At 38.8% G+C, this 20,646-nt stretch overlaps 1 protein-coding gene and 1 pseudogene across 11 annotated transcripts in view; one reads left to right on the plus strand and one right to left on the minus strand.

Annotated features, from left to right (window-relative positions):
• NFIB (nuclear factor I B) overlaps positions 1-20,646 on the minus strand; it is a 234,496-nt gene that overhangs the window by 106,866 nt on the left and 106,984 nt on the right. The window lies entirely within an intron of this gene.
• LOC100588807 lies at positions 16,161-16,961 on the plus strand (annotated as a pseudogene).

Below are 20,646 nucleotides of genomic sequence, written 5' to 3' on the forward strand. Positions count from 1 at the left end.
AATATATATTAAATGCACCAGCATAATATAAATACAGAGGCAAGGGTGCTAATGTAGAGGAGGGAAGAGTTTTATGGCATGATTTTGACTAAAAGAAATAGCTCTCGCACTAGAGAGAAATAAACTAAAACATTATTTATTCAAAACATTTCTTTTCGAATTTTATGAAGATTGCATATTTGTTGGAAGCAAAACATTTCCAGCTGTATTTTAAGTTTCTGAAGAGAGTTGTAAGATTTATAATCTTTCATAAATGCTGCCCATATCTTATAATATTAGATGAACACGCCACTGCGTACTTTGAGGAACAATTTGCCAACGCAGTTTGCCACATGAAAATAATAAAGTCCCTTCCAAAACCCAGCCAGATCCAGTAGGAAAAGATGAGATGAATGTTCTGTCTTTTCCATCTGGGAAACATTTTGGATTTCAGCTATGCTATGTAATATACATTTTTTTCCCCTTGGAAACCAAGAAACCTGCATTTTACAGCAAGGTATGTAGTGCAAAGAAAATGTTGGTGAAATAAGAATCTGGAAATGAAAAACCAGAATGTCATCAGACTCAAGAACATAATCATGAAGGCAAATTGAAAAATCAATGCAGAATTTCAACATAAACCAAATGCAATGTTTATGATCCTATTAGTCTTAAATTTTTCTCTTAAAAGGAAAGCATAGAAAAATAAGTGCTGTTTCACCTCCAAAGTCCTGAACAGCATTTATGTTACTACCTAGCACCATGACTTACATATCCGGTTTATCCTGGAGTCTTCACGCATTATTCTAAATCCCACACATACAACACTCTTGTGTACACATGGTCCCTCTGTGCTATGTTATTTCATGTATTTTCCCCAAACTTAATATATCTAGGTTAAAATCAGATGTAAGACTTTCTAATATTTCATTGGCAATCTTTCTTCTCAGGGAGCAGGACATGTTCTCTCCAAACTGTCTGGAGAGTCAGAACTCCTGGGTTTTATTCGTCAACTGCCAAGCCCTTGTACGCTGACTCTAAGCAAACCATTTCATGCATGAATCAGTTTTGATCTTGCCCAGTCGCAACTGGTTAAGGAAAGGAAAGAGTTTCGTCTTAGTTGTTTTCAAAGGAATTAGAAATAATAGGAAAAACATAATTTCACACAACAGTGAAATATGCACAAGTATTTTTGTGGAAAAAGGCTATGAGATATATATATTTAATGTTCTTTAAGGTTTAATTAGTACTCCTCCTCCTCCTCCTCCTAAAAAAAAATCCCCACCTAGTTGGTTGCACTGCCCCTTGCAAACGCTGATAACACAGGTAATTGAAGGACTGGGTTAGAGTGCAACTCTTCTGCTACATTTTAAAATCCATGGGGTCAAGAAACATGTTAGTCTTATTCACTGCCCTAGCATATTCCTGGCACATATTAGATGCTCAATCAATATGTGTTGAATGACTAACCACTGTTTTACAGAGAACAAGATGATGACTGGTAGCAGTTAAAACAGTTCATCTTCCTTAAATTACAAACAAACTGCCAGTAATACCAATCATAACTTTTAGTTTTTGATTATTATCTACACATATTCTAATTTTTAAGTTTCTACAACCTTTCTACAAATACAAATGTAGTGACTGACTCAGTGACCAAAAAGTCACATCCTTATTTTTTCATTGCTCATTTTTTCATAGGCATATGTTCCTAAAAAATTTTTTAAATTGGATACAGATTTCTCTATTATGTTAGCTAAAAAGATATTTTGCCAAATCATTAAAATGTTTATGTTTATATCATTATGTGAGCTTAGAGAGAAGAAACTGGATGGGTTTTTTACATCTTATGTTACTTACATGTGATTAATAACCAGTCCTTGTTTTATTATTAAATTATGGCTCTTAAGTCTGTGATAATATATTCATATAAAAATAAATGTATATATTTAATCTCAAGATGCACAACAATTAACTGGATAACAGAGTAAGATGACGCATAGCCTACTTTCTACCAAGGTAAAGTAGATTTGTATGTGGGGTATTCATTACTGCTTCTGTTCATAAAATAACTTTATCATAATTAGAGGAAAAAAATTAGATAAGTCATTTGATGAACAGGAAGCTTGCTGATGTGGCAGATAATAGTATTAAATGTCCTAACAGTTCCTTGATAAGTGGTTCAAAGAACTTCTGTCCCCATGTTTTCAAGGGAAAAGTTAGTATACCAGGAATAAAACTACTTGAATAATGCATCATTGAACCAACATTTTTGAAAAGGGATAAAATGAGGAAACAAATGAGGAGACAGTAACTTCCTCTTGCAAATTAAAACTGTGCATACAAAGAAAGGAACTCAATTATACTGATAAAATAAAAACAAAAAAATAGCTAACATGATTTTCCTTTTTTAAAAAGAGAAGGTCAAGAATATTCTAATAAGTGAAATAATGTGTGTGAAAGAACTTTGAGACGTTTACAAGCTCACAGAGACATGAAGATGGGGCATTTTATGGGGCAATATTCTTTCAAACAGTCACTTTAAGAGAACAGTTTAAAATACAGATAATCCTGGCCAGGCACGGTGGCACATGCCTTTAATCCCAACAATACAGGAGGCTGAGGTGGGTGGATAACCTGAGGTCAGGAGTTCAAGACCAGCCTGGCCAACATAATGAAATTCCATCACTACTAAAAATACAATAATTAGCTGGGCGTAGTGGTGGGTGCCTGTAGTCCCAGCTACTTGAGAGGCTGAAGTGGGAGGATCACCTGAGGTCAGGAGTTTGAGACCAGCCTGGCCAACATGGTGAAATTCCACCTCTACTAAAAATACAATAATTAGCTGGGCATAGCAGTGGGTGCCTGTAGTCCCAACTACTTGGGAGGCTAAGGTGGGAGGATCATTTGAGCCCTGGAGGTTGAGGCTGCAATGAGCTGAGATTACACCACTGCACTCCAGCCTCGGTGACAGAGTGAGACCCTATCTTGAAAAAAATAAACAAAAATAAAAAAATACAGATAATTATAACCAAGAATAATAAAGAATAACAGAAGCCCACCATGAAATCTACTACTCATTACTATGGTTTTTGGGAAATGGGAAAATAAATGATGAGGGGCATGTTCACTTGCTATACCCATTTTAAAGAAGGGAACTGAGAGTATAATGGCGCAGAGCTGTGTACCAGGTGCTCAAAATTCCTCCCATTTTGTCTTGTTACTCATTTTATCTTTAATAGAGATTCAAATCAACTCCTTATGATTCAAAAATGCCTAAGCCAAATCCAAACAGTATGAAAAAATCAAGGTTCTGCATAATGTCCCATCCATATGCCTTAACCTGAATGATATCAAACCTATGTAATCTTAGACATCAATGCCTTCCAGATGTGACAAAATTTTAACACAGACCAACTTCAAGCTTTTTACTGCAGACTCATCTCCCATGTTCATAAAGATTATTCTCATTGCACGTACCATTACATATGGCTAATGTTTAATTTTCCAAATTGATTATTATGCTGCCATTTCAAAACTGACATTGCCTTCCAATCCAATCAAAAAACAAACTATGCGGCATACTCAACCTCCAATAAACACACACACAAAAACAAGAAATCACATCATTATTTCCAAGTTCTAGATAGTGCTTGGTTACAAGACCAGTTGAACTTTTCCTTGTCCACTCTTGGTAGCTCCAAAAGATGGAAAAGGGGAAGGAGGGATCATCCAATTCTTTGTCAGAGTTAATTGCCATAGGAATAATTTGAGCCTGTCACCTGTGTTTTTGGTCTTAAAGATTGCTTCTAATTAGACAAGATCAAATTCTTCTTGATACTTAAAGCATGTTAAAATTCTAAAATTAACTAACAAGATTGTTCATGGATATTTTTCAAAAGCACCTAACAGCAAGGCAGTGACAGAAATGTATAAACTAAATTTTCAGTTAGGATTTAAAAAATTAGTAACTCAACACCAGTAAGAAAAACTGGTGTGATAAAGCTTTGGATGATATTATGCAAACTTAATTCCCCTGCCCCAAACAATTGCTTTGAATCTTACCTAAATCTCATCCCTCCACCCACTCCCAAAATTAGAATTGCCCTGTAAGAGTAACTTGTCCTCAGATCCATCCTGAACTCTGTTCCTGCAAACCACCCTTCCCAGTTCCGTTAACTATTAACTTCAGGCTAGGTCCAACCAACAGGAGGCAATGGTAGGAGTTTGGGAATTTGGAGGGTGGGAAGAAAGGAGAAGGGGAGGTATTCCTTCCCTCCTCTGCTTTGACCTTTGTCTCCAAACAGTGGTGAGTTTTCCTTTTGTGATTCTTGCTTCCACTGAACAAGTTCCTCCCTCTGTGGTGCCCTCCCTTCAGGCAGCTCCAGCTCAATTTGTGTAGTAGATTCCTACTGATGCTAATGACTGGGTGACCTCACCGCCCATTAAGCTTTTCACCTATTCTAACATCACTGTAACTGGCCTTGCCCATGAAATTCCAGCTATTGGACTATCTGGTAGTTTATTTTACTCAAATCTGACAGATACATTTGTTTTTTGAATTTGGCATATCTATCACTCTAAAATACATGTCAGGTAATAGACTTAAACAGTATTAGACAAATATAATAACTTTTTAAAAAATCAATAGATTTCAAGTATTTGTTAAAAAAAGATGAGAAAGTACTGCCACCATTCAGTACTAAGTACAAAATTCTATATCACAAAGTTTTTTGTAATGCATATTGATACATAAAAATAATCAAGTTTTTTAAAAAGGTAACTAGATTCTCAATGCCATGTTCTAAATATATCTCTTCCAGGAGGTCTTCTGATAATCCTACCCATCCATCCAAGTTTACTTCTTCTTTTTATCACCTCCTAGTCTCTCTATCCAATTTTTAACAAGTTTTTTCTTGTGCATGTGTTTTTCCTTCACACATGACTGTACGCTCCTTGACTGGAACAATTATAAGTTTGATGGTTTTTGTAAAACATTATACATTTACTTGTATTTCATGCCACTAACAACTTTGAAATGCTTATCAATTGTCAGAATAACTAACAGTCTCATGGGGATAATCAAAAGGTTTTCTTAAATATGCACCAGTATACATCAACATAAGAATAATACCTAACAGGAAAGAGAAATGATTTCAACATTACTCTGTTTCCTTTAGGAAATGGTTCATAAGTCCCCACTTGACATCAGGCATTTTACATAAGAAAAATTACAAAATAAGAAAAGATGAAAGTATTTTTTCCATCAGAATAGTAACACTCTATGGTGTTTTGCTAAAACACTCTACGAACAGGAGAAAACAAAAATATTTATGTTCATATGCACAGGGATATATATGAACTCACAGTACGAAAACTTTAGAATCACAAATGCAAACAGTACCAACATACTTAGTGTTTTAAATTGTGCTAGATAACAGCCTGGCTAGAGGGAAGTGACATAACGGAAAAACATACAGCATCAATTCACATGTTGCCAACTTTTTTTGGATAGAACTAACAGGATGACACTGGGGTTGGATGTGCACACTTAGCTGCCAGCATTGCACTCTATGCAATGTCCCTCTACATCCTCTCTCTCAATCATTTTGAATCCCCACCCCCAAGATTTATTTTATGTCTCTTTTTAAAACATTATTTTCCTAGTTGGTGACAGTTACCACCAAACATCATACAGAGATCATTTCAACTGAAAATACATATTTATTATTTTTTAAGCCTGTGCCTGAAATGTATTTTAGTCAATCTATGCCACATAAAGCAAACTTCTAATGCACATTTATAAATTTAATTCAATAAATATTTACTGAAAAAAGAAAATGGGTTGGAGTCTAAATAGACATAAAGTGGCCATGAAGTAAGTCTAGCAATAACTTCCACTTTTCATGTTTTCCCACCACCCTTTACTTTCCCCAATGAGAAAATTATAGTGTGACAGGTAAGCTAAGAGACAATCTCCATAAATATGACAGCAGACATACTGCACAGACACTAAAAACCATAGGAATAATGCTGAGACCACAAGATAGAAAAAGCCCTTGACTTTTTCTGGTAATGGGGGGTAGAATAGGTGGGACAGGGAGCCTAAAGCCAGATAGGAAAATGAATCCACCTTTTAACCAAGTTTTTTATTACACACATACTATTTGAAACTTAAACTTTCATTCTAAGTTACAGTCAAGAAAGAAAAAAGACAATAAGAAGAAAAAAAAATTATCCCAGTTCTTCCAAAGTACTGTATATGTATATGCTATGATTTAAGAATTATGCCATAGGAATAGGTAATTCAATTAAAGCCAAGATAAAACAAATGAGATACATTATACTAAGCAGATAGCAAATTATGATACAATTTGGCTGAGAAATAGGTTGAAACAGGCCCTATCCTAGAAATGGGATGACAGAGCAAAGAACTAAGCTCCACCTTCAATGTATTTGAAGGTCTGTCCGGAGCCCATTTACACAAAATATCCACTTACCAACGACGCAGAAAGATAGAACAAAATAACGCTGAGATAATTTATTGGGAAATTATTTTTTAATATTGGAGGTGCACTCTACCAACTCAATCCAGCATACATTCTCTCTCTCTCTCTCTCTCTCTCTCTCTCTCCCTCTTTCACAGATGAGAAAGAGATCCCGTAAGCTTCTCCACAACGTTCTATACCTGACCTGGAAGGAAATCCTGTTCTTCTAGGCTTGCTTAAGCCAATAAGGGCCCCAGAGAATGCTAACTGGGGTGGTTATCTGCCCAAGAACTGAACTGAAATTTACTTCATAGGACCAATCAACTGGCAAAAGAAGTTAAAAAAAAAAAAAAAAAAACTTTTGGTAGAACTCACCTACACAGAATTTAAACCGCCAGAGATGGCAAGGTTTGATGTTAGAGCTTCCATCATCCATCTGCAACGCTCTGTCACTGCCTAATAAATGCACAATGCTTCTCTCTCCTGTGATGCTTTTAGGAAATAACCCTTGTCATTTTCCACCTTATTGACAAAATATTCTATTTTTTAGAAAACTCCATATCTAAGGAATACTTTAATGAAATAAAGATGGGTTAAAACATCAAGCTAATTTTGTAAGCACATGAAACAGAGAAATAATCTCAAAGAAAATGATAAATTCTAATTTTTATTTGAAAGTATAAAGCACATATGAGACGACTTTTATTGTGTTGCCGCTTCATTCGTATTTATTTAGGTTTCTTTATTCACTGTCAATATACATGACTGCAGTGAAGCCAGGATTGCGGACCAAATTTGAATTTGGAAGTTTGGTTACCGCAATCTGGATCCCAAAGCCAAAGCTTCCTCCTCACGTTAGACTCCCATTCAAAGCTATCACTGTGTTTTCAAAGTGACAACACTGCTCAACTTTCTTTTCACAGAGCAGGAATCTTTTATGGCATTAAGGGTATGTATGTCACACCATGAAAAACACAATGACACTGCAAACATAGAGAAAGGAATCTAGTAAGGGCATGGGGAAGAAAAAGGGAATGGGGAAGTTAAAAAAATGTTTTTTAAACTTTTTTTTTTGCAAAAGAAAATGCATAATAATAAAATAATAACTGAAATTTCCCTATTAATATCATCCAGCAATTATTAAAAATAGAATAAATTAGCTGATTATGATCCAATCACCTGGTAGGGAACAGGATGTGTCTCCTTAGTCCATTCGCAGTGCTAATGGTGCTCCTAAATGATGGATTTTTTTTCCTATGTTCACGCTGGTTGAACTTAATTTTCCCTTCACCTGTTTACCTGGATTAGTTTTCAGCTTCACATTCATTAAGCATCAAGACATAACAAGAGGCGCAGTGATGATGAGATAAAAGTCTCAAGGTCATTACTCCTCCCATGAGGCACTCAGGGAGGATCTATAAGTGAAAGATAACTTCACTTACTTGGGTTAAAGTGAAGAAATATGAACCCACTCTAGACCTCTGAAAATCAAAGAGAGTTTTAAAAAGCCATGTGTTTATGTTTTGCCTAATTTTTCATTTTTTCTCATTAGAAGGCAAGGTCTGATTAAATGTGGGTTATTTCTGATATTTCAGCTTCTAGTTTGTGGAAGGGGATTCCTGTTTAAGGGAAGGAATGCTGCCACCCCCTACTCTCCCCAGCAGCAGCACACTGGACACCTGAGAAGCCAAAAGCCCTACACCAAAATACAACACCTTTAATCACAAATCAAACAATAGTAATTAGGAGCATCAAGTTAATTGTGTCTACTCCCCACAGAATGTGTCCTCCAAGGCTCCTTGAAATCAGGTTGAAAGATTAGTAGTAATTTGACTCCCAATTCTCTAATTCTAACTTAAAAAAAAAAAACAAAAACAGAGCCTAAGTTCATCACTCCTACCCTCAGAACTACGGAGTCTACAAGTAAAACCTTAAAAAGAAAAATCAGACTACTTAATTAAGTATTTTGTTAGGCCGTTTATGTAATCAGAGTAACTTTGATCTTTGGCTTCTTAATCTGTTCAAAATTTGTTGTCAAATCTTATGGAATTCCTTTAAATCCAGAATTATAAATGTTATTTCCCATTAGTCTTTTATTAATAATTAAGACAATTTGGCAGTTTGAATCCAATCAATCAAGAATGTGTAAAATCCATTTCATATATATTGGTATAATTAGATACTGACAATAAGGCTCTTTCTTACCTTCCATTTGTACTAAATATGATAAAGATAGTAAGAATACCTTAGCTATTTTCAAGCCATTTTCATCTACATTACTTTGCAATCCCAAAATAGGTTTTGCTTTATTCTGATCCTTTACAATTACCAGAAAGGAATGCAGAGCTTGATAACTTGCAGAGTAATAGAAAAACCTTGATTTTTCATCGCATTTCCCCTTCTGACTTTCTTATGATCTGAGAGACAACACTTAACCTTTCTCTGTCTCACTCTCCTGTCTCAAACAAGCTATAATAAAACTTTATTCCAGTCCACTGGGGTATTAGAACGATGAATCTGATAGGACGTCCCTAACACACTTTGATCTCTATAGGGAAAGTTGCTATAAAAATAAAGACACTGTTGTTATTCTTCTAATTGAGTTATTTGCAAATGGATCTTCTTGATGGAGCCCAGCCCTCAGATATAGAAAAGAAAATTCTGTCAGTCCTCTAGGGTACAATTGCCTTGTGGCAATTATACCCATAACCACATTTCCTTATTACTGTTATAAAAGACTGCAGAGTTCAAGGGGAGGCAAAAAGGGAGCTTAAGAAAAAATATGCTGTTTATTTTCAACAGAAGATGCTGAAGTTGCAAATTTGGAACCCAAGGCTATAGGTAAACTTTGACAGAACATGTGTTCCAAATTAGTGTGGCGTTTGTTAGTTGTGTCAGAAAGTCAGAGGCGTCCCTGAGGCTGCAGCTTTTTAGCAAATTTTGGAAATAACTTACAAAAAAAAGGTAAATTATAAAGTTAATCTGGTCCTCACTCTACAAATGCTACAAAACAATGACAAAAAGGTTCATGGCTACACCATTCTCACCAAGAAAGACAGCATATCTCAAGGTACAAAAGGCACAAAAGAAAATTAAACTGAGCTTAGGAAGAAAGTGCTATGGACAATTTTACATGAAAAGCCAAAAGGGAATGTTGGGGCTACGTTGAACTTTCCTGGAGTCTACAGACAGAACACACATTGCCCCCTATATTAATTACCAACAGCCATGAGAATTAGTAGGTGGCTCAGGTTTAGGCACTTTAAGAATTCCATATTCCAGCCGGGCGCGGTGGCTGACGCTTGTAATCCCAGCACTTTGGGAGGCCGAGGCGGGCGGATCACGAAGTCAGGAGATCGAGACCACGGTGAAACCCCGTCTCTACTAAAAATACAAAAAAATAGCCGGGCGTGGTGGCGGGCGCCTGTAGTCCCAGCTACTCGGAGAGGCTGAGGCAGGGGAATGGCGTGAACCCGGGAGGCGGAGCTTGTAGTGAGCCGAGATTGCGCCACTGCACTCCAGCCTGGGTGACAGAGCGAGACTCCGTCTCAAAAAAAAAAAAAAAAAAAAAAAAAAAAATTCCATATTCCTCGAATGGAATTTTTTCAAAGTAAATAATAAAAGCTTTGCTTTATGAAGTATTAGAGACATGGGGTTTCCCTTCCATAATAGACATCACTAGGCCCCATCACACTGCACATCTCCAAGGAGCATGATTCACAGTGTGGCTACGGGGAGGGAGCCTTCTAAAGTCATTTAGGATGTTCACTATGGCATTCTACGTGTCATTAAAAAAGCCTCATAAATCATCCTAAAATTTAGAGTTTAAACCTGGAACAATTATTTGGATAAAGTTTCTTATATTAACAGGTTTTTAAAAGTTTGATCTTCAGAAAAGTGTTTGGTGTCAGTGGAGATCTGCATACAATCTAGATTCCAATTAAACAGAGAGCTCCAAAAAGACCAATTAAAGGAGAAGTAGAACAGCTTGCTGTATCATGACAATAAATGCTACTTGCCTTATTGTCATTTCACAATCAGTGACACATTCAGTCCACAAATTCTAGTGAGCATCAGATTCACTTGAGATGCTTGTTAGGAATTCAGATTCCTCGACCTCACCCGCAATGACTGGGACTCGTACAGCAATGCTGGGGCCAAGAAAGCGCTCTCAACAAGCACCCCAGGTAACTCCCGTACATTGTTCTCAGCCAGTGTACAAGGGACTTGGCTGCTGATGCTTGCTCACAGACACCAAACTGGAAAGCAAAAGGCAGTATGTGACTATAGAGTCCTGAAAACACAAACAAACAAAAATGCAGTCCTTAAGCCAAAACCAATCTCCACTTTTCTCCCTCTCCCTGCCATGTGATGCACCAGCTTTGGCCAAAAATCACATGTGTACAGTGAATCCTAAAAAGCAACGAAATCCAAATCCACATTGAACCATTCTGAACTCTATCACACTTCACAGAGCTTTAAATAGAATTCTACTCAAAACATCACACCCTGACTGGCCAAGGGATTCTTTGGGTTCTGTTGCTTTATCCAAGTGATCCAAAGTGACCCAGGTTCCATTCTGCATGTTCGCTTCTACAGCTTTCTCCAAGTCGAACGCAGAAGGATTAAAAAGAAAACACAAATATTGGCATAGGTGACTTGAGGTTACTTGACCTTTCTGAAGGAAGATTTTTTGGCAATTGTGCTCTGGCAGCTCCCTGGAAGGCAAGGCCAGGACACAAAGAGGAAGACAGGAAGCCGGGAGCTGGCCATGTGTCCTTGGCAGGCAGTAGTGCGGCAGGGTGAACCACCTCGTCCCTGCCAAACCAGAAACAGTGGGGAAAGCCCAGCTAATTGGCAAGTCACAGCCGGCTACAGTGTACATCCTCGGCTTTAAATGCCTGATAAAGTTAAATGGCCTGCCAGACCCTAATCTACTTAAACAGGATCCTCCTTTACTTTCAAAAACTTAACTCACCCATTTGTGTTTCCTTAAGGAAGTGGTAAGGCAGCATCCTAGAATGTAAGGGCTGGAAAACTTAAAACAGCAAAAAAAGTAAAGATGTGTTGGAGTCTCATTATGCTTATGGCCATTTTACTTTGTGAAAGGGCCATGTATGCTTGTGCTTTTGGTTTTAGCTAATAAGACTTCCACTTGCTCATTTATTTTTATTTAAAAGAAACTCTCAACATTGCAGACTGATTATGACTTCAGTTCATTTGGAGGATCCAGGCTTTTTTTTTTTTTTAATTTCACAAAACTCCCGAAGATATCCAAGGAGACTGCAGAGTTGCACCCAGTTTCCAGTCAGCTATTGTTTTTACTTACACATTAGCTGGCTCAATCATATTTGCTAAGGTATTTCTGTATGTACTAGCATAAAATCACCATTTTCTGAGTCTTTTACGGCTAAAATGGGGAATCACACAGGGAGAACGGGAGCAGAGGGGATTGTCCAAATAAACTGCTCCTCACTGCTGCTGCTAACAGAGTGAATCCAGGGACCTGGAGCCTGGAGCATAATTTTGCCCCTAGGTCTGAAGGCTTGGTAAGAGCAATTTAAAGGGGTGTGTTCAGTAGTTGGGCATATTTCCTTCTATTTTCTGTGAAACCGTTCATGCCTTCTTCAAAACTCAAACCAGAATTTCAAATTAGCTTCTCCTCCTTAAAATATAGTAGCCAATGATGAAATTTGATGAATAAAATGCAAATTTCTTCTCAGAACTGGTAGAAGAGAAAGATTACAATAAACATAATCCACTGTTTTCATCAGGAGTTTCTTAAAGTCTACAGAATATTCATCCTTTAAGCAACCCAGGACCCCAGAATCTGTTTCGGTGAAGTTAGACCAAGGAATAAAACACAATACCAAAACTCACATACTCTCTGATCACGATCTGAGATAAGAAAATAATAATCCTCATGCCCAACACTAGCTCTCAGGATCAGTAAGCCTAAGTGTGTGTTTCAGCTCCAAAATTACTATTTTTTTTAAGACACAACTTGGCTTTCCCAGACTCTACTTAGTTGACTTTTCACACTAAGTATCCCTAGCTTTTGGAAATTCTCCTTCCCTTTTCCTTTAGGGAACCACTCCTTTCTAGGTCCAATCCTCTATTTCTGAGGGCTTCTTTCCTGTCTTGATGGCTATCTCCTTCTCTTCTGTTGGTCCCATAAATGTTGGTGATCCCAAAGATGATCCATCCAACTTGGCCATCTTCTTGTCTTTGTACATTCCCCCTCAGCAAACTCAGCCAGGTCCAGGTTTACAAATACTACCCATTTTTTGAGAACTCCGTATCTCCATATCTAGCCCTAACCTCTTCTTTAACTGCAAAACTCCTCCTGATATTGCTAGTGCACAACCTTTGTACACTCTCACCTCCCCCCAACCAATCCATATCTCAATTAATGGCATTCACAGCCATTCAGTTTCCCAAGCTGAAAATGCTCTTTCCAGAAACCCCACCTCCCTAAAGCCTCACATTCAGTTGTCAGCCCAGACTCTATCTTCCTTTCAAGCCTATTTCCCCATCTCCATCCCAACTGGTGCTAAGTCCCTTATTGAGCTTCACATTTTTACCTCACAATAGCCTCAGCCTCCTCAGGCCATTATGATTCACTCTTCACACTATAACCAGACGCCATCCTCTGCACAGCCACCAGGAATCACAACACTTCACTCCTTAAAACACCTTGGTGGCTTCCAATTGCTAGCTAGAATAATCTACAACCTCCTTAGTACAGCATTCAAGGTGCTCCATAACCTGGCCCTAGCCTAGCCTCACACTCACAGAAACCATCACCTTTTACCCTCCCCCTCACACCGACACCCAACTTCCTAATATTCTTCTTAACAGTCCTAGAATATGCCGTGCAACTGCAGGTCTGTGCCTTCGCTCACATGGCTTCTATGCCTGGAATATCCCTTATTCGACGCAAGACAAACTCCTAATTCATCTTTAAAAGCTCTTGAATTTCATCTGTTACATCCTTCCTGAACCTTATTGCCCCATCTAATGAGACCTCCCTCTGGGGCCCACATGGCTTTGCTCACACTTCAGTGCAGGGCCCGACCAGTGCATTATGGTTGTTTGTTTATACATTACTTCTCTCCAAGATTGTGACCTCCTGTATCCCAACTTACCCTGAATAATTTTGGGAATCTATTTGAATGGCATACAAATTTATCTTGGATGTACTATCCATGAAGAAACTAAGACGAAGAGCATTAATTCCCAAAAGAAAGACAAAGTAATCTTAAAAGAAAAAAAGTCATAATGAGCTATCAATTTATACAGGTAATTAACATTCAATATTCTGATTGTGACATATACAGATGATATTTACCCATTTGTTTATTTTTTTGAAAAGGACTGAACACCTACAGTGGTCCATGTATCATCCTTGGAACTCAGTCTACAACAGTCAATAAAAGATGATTTGTTCTTATCTTCATGCAGCTCATGGTTTCATTTGTACAATGTTGACTTTCATTCACTTGCTAGCAGGTAAAATGTGCTCTCTATACAATTTACATATAAGCAGAATCTGTAATCATTACATTGTGAAAATAAAATTGACACTTTTCACACACACACACACACACAAAGATTTAGCAGTGGGACAAACTTTTTCATTTAATTTTTGTTTATAGCAACTAAAACATGAGAGACTAGAAGCCACAGACTGCAAAAGCATTGTTTAGCTGTGACAAGCAGAATGTGTAAAGGTGGTATGATGACAAAACAGCTATTGCAGCATGAAATAATAAGACTATAAAATAATGAGACCACAGTTTTAAAATTCTCTGACCTCTATTATCTTTCAGAATAGGTGAAAGGGGTCTATTGACTAGTTTGGGAGCTGAAGAGTCAAATACTATTTTAGAATGAAAATTACTTTGTGGTCACATCCCATTATAGAATATTTATGGAGCCAGACTACACGAAAGTCTCAAAAGGAGTACTGAGAGAAAACATCGTAAGAATTGGTTTTCTGCTACTCAAATCCATCCTCAAGAAAAAACAAAAGCTAATTTTAAAAAATCATAACCAAGGCAAAGTTTCTAAATGGAATGACATAAAAATATCGGTTGCACATTTTTTGTCTTTTAGAAAAATGGCGCGTATGTATAGCATTTTATATGGTTTTCTCCAACGTATCTGAGAAATGTGTAAGCAAATCTATGCAAAGAGATATCATGGATTGTGATGTCATATTTCTTATGAAAAAAATCACCTTTACAATGTCAATTAATACCAAATTTAGCTTTAAAACTCCATGACCTCTACCATTTTTTAGGTTAGCTGAAAACGATCTATTGACTAGCTTTGTGAGCTGAACAGTTGAATGCTACTTACGTAGAAAATTATTTCTTTCACTCCATAAGAATAATTATCATGGCGATCACACAATTATTATAATTATATCTGTAAGAACTGTTATTGGGAATTTATCTCTGAAACAGTCTCATGCATTGCAGGGGACATTTATCTTTTTTAATGATCATCAACACGAGTGTCTTTTTATAGCTATATAAGTGATTTTTACCTCTTTCTATTAATATCCTCTTGCATACTTTAGAAGCCAAAGGAGACAGCCCCCACATTTTTTTTTTCCTAAAGCAATTGTTTCAGTTAAGCCAGGCCCATGGCATCTTTTGGGACAGAAAGCTACCCTTTCCATTCACGGCAACATAACATTCACAATGTGCTTTCCTAAACGGATGGAAAACCCCTCAAAAAAGCCCCTCAAATCTGTGTTTCATAAACTGTACTTTTAGCAATAAAGTTTATTACAGACGTAAAGTATCTGCATAAACCCGGTTAATTGAAAAGTGGGTGGAGAAGGCTGCCAAATTAAATGTTTACATTAGCACAGCTGTATTGTAAAAACATTCTGCCCCCTGTGCTTTGTAATTATAAGATATTTCTGGACTGTGTATCTCTACAAAGTTTATCTCCACTGCCAAGAGTGTCTTGGCACGGAGCGACTGCAGTTTTTGGCAGCCAGGAGCTCTCCGCGCGGGCAGGATCTAAAATGGCTGCCAAGCGGCCTCCTGAAATGTCGCCGGCCTGGGCCCGCCTCACCAAGGGCAAAGGCCAACCCTGCTACCAAGGCAGGGTCTAAAGTCTGTCTCACAGGAAGCCAAAATGTGTATTTCCCTCATAAACAAGACTTGGTACCACAACTTTTGTGTTGTAGTAGTTAAAGCTGTTTGAAAAACTAACTACAAAGGAATATTGGAATACTACCAATTAGAAAATGGTGACAAGGGGTCTTTTATGAAATTCTGCTGACCTCAACATTTCAATCACACATAATGCCTGCAATATTTTCTGCTGATTAAAGAAACTCATTTAATTTGTGGGGAAAAAAAGGTTAAAAAAAAAAACCCAACAAATTCTGACCATATTAAAACATACTATAGAGAAGCATGAGCAAAGCCAACACTTTCCCATTTGCAATGACATGATTTTGACATAAACTTATAATCTCTATCAAAAAATATGTGTATGAAAAATGAAAACAAAAAAATTAATTTGTTTTCTTCTCATCCTTTAACAGGGTATGTTTCTCTTACAACATTAAAATAACATTAACAAAAGAAAACCTTTTCATACCTTTCTATGACACAGGCCTCAAAATTTGAGGAAGTAGCTCTCTTTTCCCACCGTCCATCGCCCAAGATGTAGAAAGGAAAGAAGGCCAAGGGGAAGAGGTTGGCTCCGGCCCCTGCTGTCTTGAAGAAGCAGGAGGCCAAGAAAGTGGTGAACCCCCTGTTTGAGAAAAGGCCTAAGAATTTTGGCATTAGACAGGACATCCAGCCCAAAAGAGACCTCGCCCACTTTGTGAAATGGCCCCGCTATAGCAGGTTGCAGCAGCAGAGAGTCATCCTCTATAAGCGACTGAAAATGCCTCCTGCGATTAACCAGTTCACCCATGACCTGGACCGCCAAACGGCTACTCAGCTGCTTAAGCTGGCCCACAAGTACAGACCAGAGACAAAGCAAGAGAAGAAGCAGAAGCTGTTGGCCCGGGTGGAGAAGAAAGCGCCGGCAAAGGGGACCTCCCCACTAAGAAGAACACCTGTCCTTCAAGCAGGAGTTAACACCATCACCACCTTGGCAGAGAATAAGAAAGCTCAGTTGGTGGTGACTGCACACGACATGGATCCCATCGAGCTAGCTGTCTTCCTGCCTGCCCTGTGTCGTAAAATGGGGGTCCCTTACTGCATTATCAAGGGGAAGACAAGACTGGGACATCTAGTCCACAGGAAGACCTGCACCACTGCTGCCTTCATACAGGTTAACTCAGAAGACAAAGGGGCTTTGGCTAAGCTGGTGGAAACTATCAAAACCAATTACAACGACAGAGCCAATGAGATCCGTCATCACTGGGGAGGCAATGTCCTGGGTCCCAAGCCCATGGCTTGCATTGCCAAGCTCAAAAAGGCAAAAGCTAAAGAACTTGCCACCAAACTGGGTTAAATGTACACTGTTGAGTTTTCTGTAAATAAAAATAATACAAATTTTCCTTCAAAAAACATCTGAGGAATTAACTATGTCTGTAGCATAAAACTGAAAAAAATTGAGATCAGCTACATAGTCTCTGTGAGTTCCAAGGGCTGACCAAAGGAACAAAAATGGAAGGAAGGGAGGGGAGGGGAGGGGGAAAAAGAAGGGAGGAAGGAAGGGGGAAGGAAGGGGGGAGGGAGGAAGGAAGAAGGGGGGAGGGAGGGAAGGAAGGAGGGGGGGAGGGAGGGAAGGAAGGAGGGGGGAGGGAGGGAAGGAAGGGAGGGAGGGAGGAGAGGGGAGGAGGGAGGAAGGAGGGGGGGAGGGAAGGAGGGGGGGGGAGGGAAGGAAGGAGAGGAGGGAGGGAAGAAGGAAGGAAGGAAGCAAGCAAGTTAGGGAGGGAGGGAGGGGAGGAAATGAAGGGAGGAAAAGGAGGAAATGAAAGGAAGGGAAGGTAAGGAAGGGAGAGAGGAAGGAGGGAGGAAGGAGGAGAGGAGGGAAAGGAGGAGAGGAGGGAGGGAAAGCAGGGAAAGCAGGGAAGGAAGGAAGGAAGGAAGGAAGGAAGGAAGGAAGGAAGGAAGGAAGGAGGGAGGGAGGGAAAGCAGGGTGGGAGGGAGGGAAAGAAGAAAGGAAGGGGAAAGAAAACACGGGAGGGAGGAAATGATGGAGACACTGCCTGGAACTAAAAATACATACTGATTTGTTCATAGTAGGAATATAAAAAACAATGGAAGCATTAAAAATACTTCATAAGTACACCTTCGTAAGTATGATATATACACAAGGTATATATTGTCTCTGTCCTTTTTTCTCTATTAAACTTAAATCCCAGCTAACAGGCTATGTTCACAGCAGCCAAATACTGCATAATGAGGTCAGTGGATTTTTCTTTGAGACTGTTCTGCAAGTTTAAGCTCAGGTTGAGAGACACATTAGGCCTGGTGTACTCCTGTAATCATCATTGGCAGTGATTACTGTTCGGTAATCTAAGCTTCAACTGAATCCAACATTCTTGCCTCTGCTGAAAGATAATTCAGAGGTGAAAGATGAATTCCATAATGCTGACACAAACTGGTGGTATTCATCATAGTGCTTATTCACTAAATGCCCATTCTAGCTTGAATTATATGTCCACACACTCAGCAGAGCCACACCAATATTGTTTACTTAATTTTTTTAAGTCTCCATTTTAGGAGAAGAAAATCTAATGTCTCTTTAATCGTATATTTTGAATAATGTCTATTCTCCAGTAGTCACCTGAAAAACACATACACACACACACACACACACACACACACACACACACTTTTCCTGGGCCTTTTTACAGCAGAATAATTTCTCAGCATCATTAATTATGTTGCTGCGTAAAAGACATTTAAGGACTTTTATCCTTTAATTAGTTATCAAAATAATCAGTCACACAGCTATTTAATAATGGGCCACTCTTAACAGACAGGTGAAACAGAGTGGTTGTGTTCAAAAAATATCTCTAGTTCACTAGTAACTTACTCTCTCTTTTTTTTTTCTTCTTTGAGATGGAATCTCACTCTGCCACTCAGGTGCAGTGGTACGATCTTGGCTCACTTGCAACCTCCGCCTTCCAAGTTTCAAACAATCCTCCCATCTCGGCCTCCTGAGTATCTGGGACCACAGATGCACCTGGCTAATTTTTTGCATTTTTGGTAGAGACAGGGTTTCACCATGCTGCCCAGGCTGGTCTTAAACTCCTGAGCTCAAGCAATCTTCCTGCCTCGGACTCGCAAACTGCTGGGATTACAGGTGTGAGCCACTGCGCGTGGCCCTTACTAACACTCTTAAAACTTGAGCTAATTTCTTTCCTTTCATGAGATTTTATGGTCTGACACTGCTGACTTATTACCTTTTCTTCCTTGAGAGTTTCCAAATACTGAAACAACAATCTCCTCAGCAAACAGAAGAATTCAATAAATGTTGATTGACCACGCAGTACCTGCAAAGAGACCCTATGGTATTCTATAAAGAGTTATGAGATTCAGACAACATGGTTTACAAAAAAAAAACCTAAGGGATGGTTTCAGCTTTTGCCTGTGTCTTAGTTGCAGTCATGTTTGGTATATATTGCCAAGTAGCAATATTTTATATCCCCAACTAGAATACAAGTTTTTGGAGATCATACTCTATATCTTACTGACTGCACAAGACAGTGCAATGCATATAAAATTGTCCCCTACAACTGAAAGGATTCCAGTGAGGCTAAATGGTGATTAGCTGTGTAAAACCCCACTATTCCATACATTATATGTGCTTACAGTGTTAGCTTATCCTCCTCTTCAGCACCAAATATCTTCTAGGTGAACCGTAATAAAATAATAGTAAGGCTAACAGTCACTGAGTATTTGTTTACATGTCCAATACTGTTCTCAATATTACGGTATCCATAGATTTCGTCCTTGCGATAACACTAAGGGATGCTATTATTATTCCCATTTTCAGACGAGAAAACTTGCCTAAGGCTATCCAACTAATAACTGAAAAAGCCAGGAATTAAACCCAAGCCAAACGGACCCCACAATCCAAACTAAATTACTGTCTTCCCAAATTAGAGGTGTCACCACTGAACAGAAAAAGAGATACAGTCCAGGTTGAGGTTGCACCTCTGCAATTACAGGGCTCCCTAGTCAATTTTTTCTAATTTTTGACACATACCTTCCCAATTTTCCTGGCAAAAGCCTCCCTTGAGTGGAGGCCACTGACTGTGGTGAGTTGATGTTGTGGTTTGGTAATGTGTACAAACTGGGAGGAGGATGAGACCAGAAAACCCCTTTTGCCCATAGCATGCCACAAATTGAGGACTACGTCAGTGCATGCTGCTGACAGGCAAAGGGCCAGCTCGGCATGAACAGCTCTGTGCAGGGACTGCATGTGACACCAGACACCGTTTTCAAAGCCACTACCTTTCTCCTTCCCCACAAACCTCTTCATCTCCCACCAAAGTCCTGAAGCTTCACCACAGGATCAAGTAATCCCCCTCTAAGCCACATCTCGTAAATGAGAGTCTAATTTCTCCCACGTGTCATTTTTCACATGAATGTTACTACGGTCTTGGCTGTACTTAACCAGAGTTCAGGGTCTGATGGTTTATCTACAGAGACAACATGACCACAGAGAAGAGCCCGTTTCCATTGCCACCTGAGAGACAGATCCACGAACATAGTGTTCACCACTTTCTCACACAGGGCTAAATGAGACTCAAGGAAAGAGCCCAAGGTCAAACATTTCCTTGGTTGAATTTAGGTGGTGGGTTCCCATACAGAGCACAGCACCATCAGATTCACGAGGCCAAATGCCTCAGCACGATGACTTGAAAAGATGACAAGCTGCACACAATGTTCAAAATCTAAATTCGAAGGTCACTTCCCACTCCCTAAATAGTTTTATCCCCCAAAAGTCATTTTAGAATCATCTTTCCACATTTATTCCATATTTGTAATCTGATTTTAATGACCTCAGGGTAGGCCATTTTTTAAACTCCAGACAGGTTCTAATTCATCTATACAACAAAGCAATATGTGGTGTTAAAAAAAGACTAAGAGAGTAAACCGATACGTGTTCAATGTAGTGGCAGTTTAGATTTTTTTATTTCAATTGGCAATCATTCCGACATCAAGGTTAAATTGTCCTA

This window comes from Nomascus leucogenys, chromosome 1a (genome assembly GCF_006542625.1).
Source record: "Nomascus leucogenys isolate Asia chromosome 1a, Asia_NLE_v1, whole genome shotgun sequence".
Taxonomy (NCBI): Eukaryota; Metazoa; Chordata; class Mammalia; order Primates; family Hylobatidae; genus Nomascus; species Nomascus leucogenys.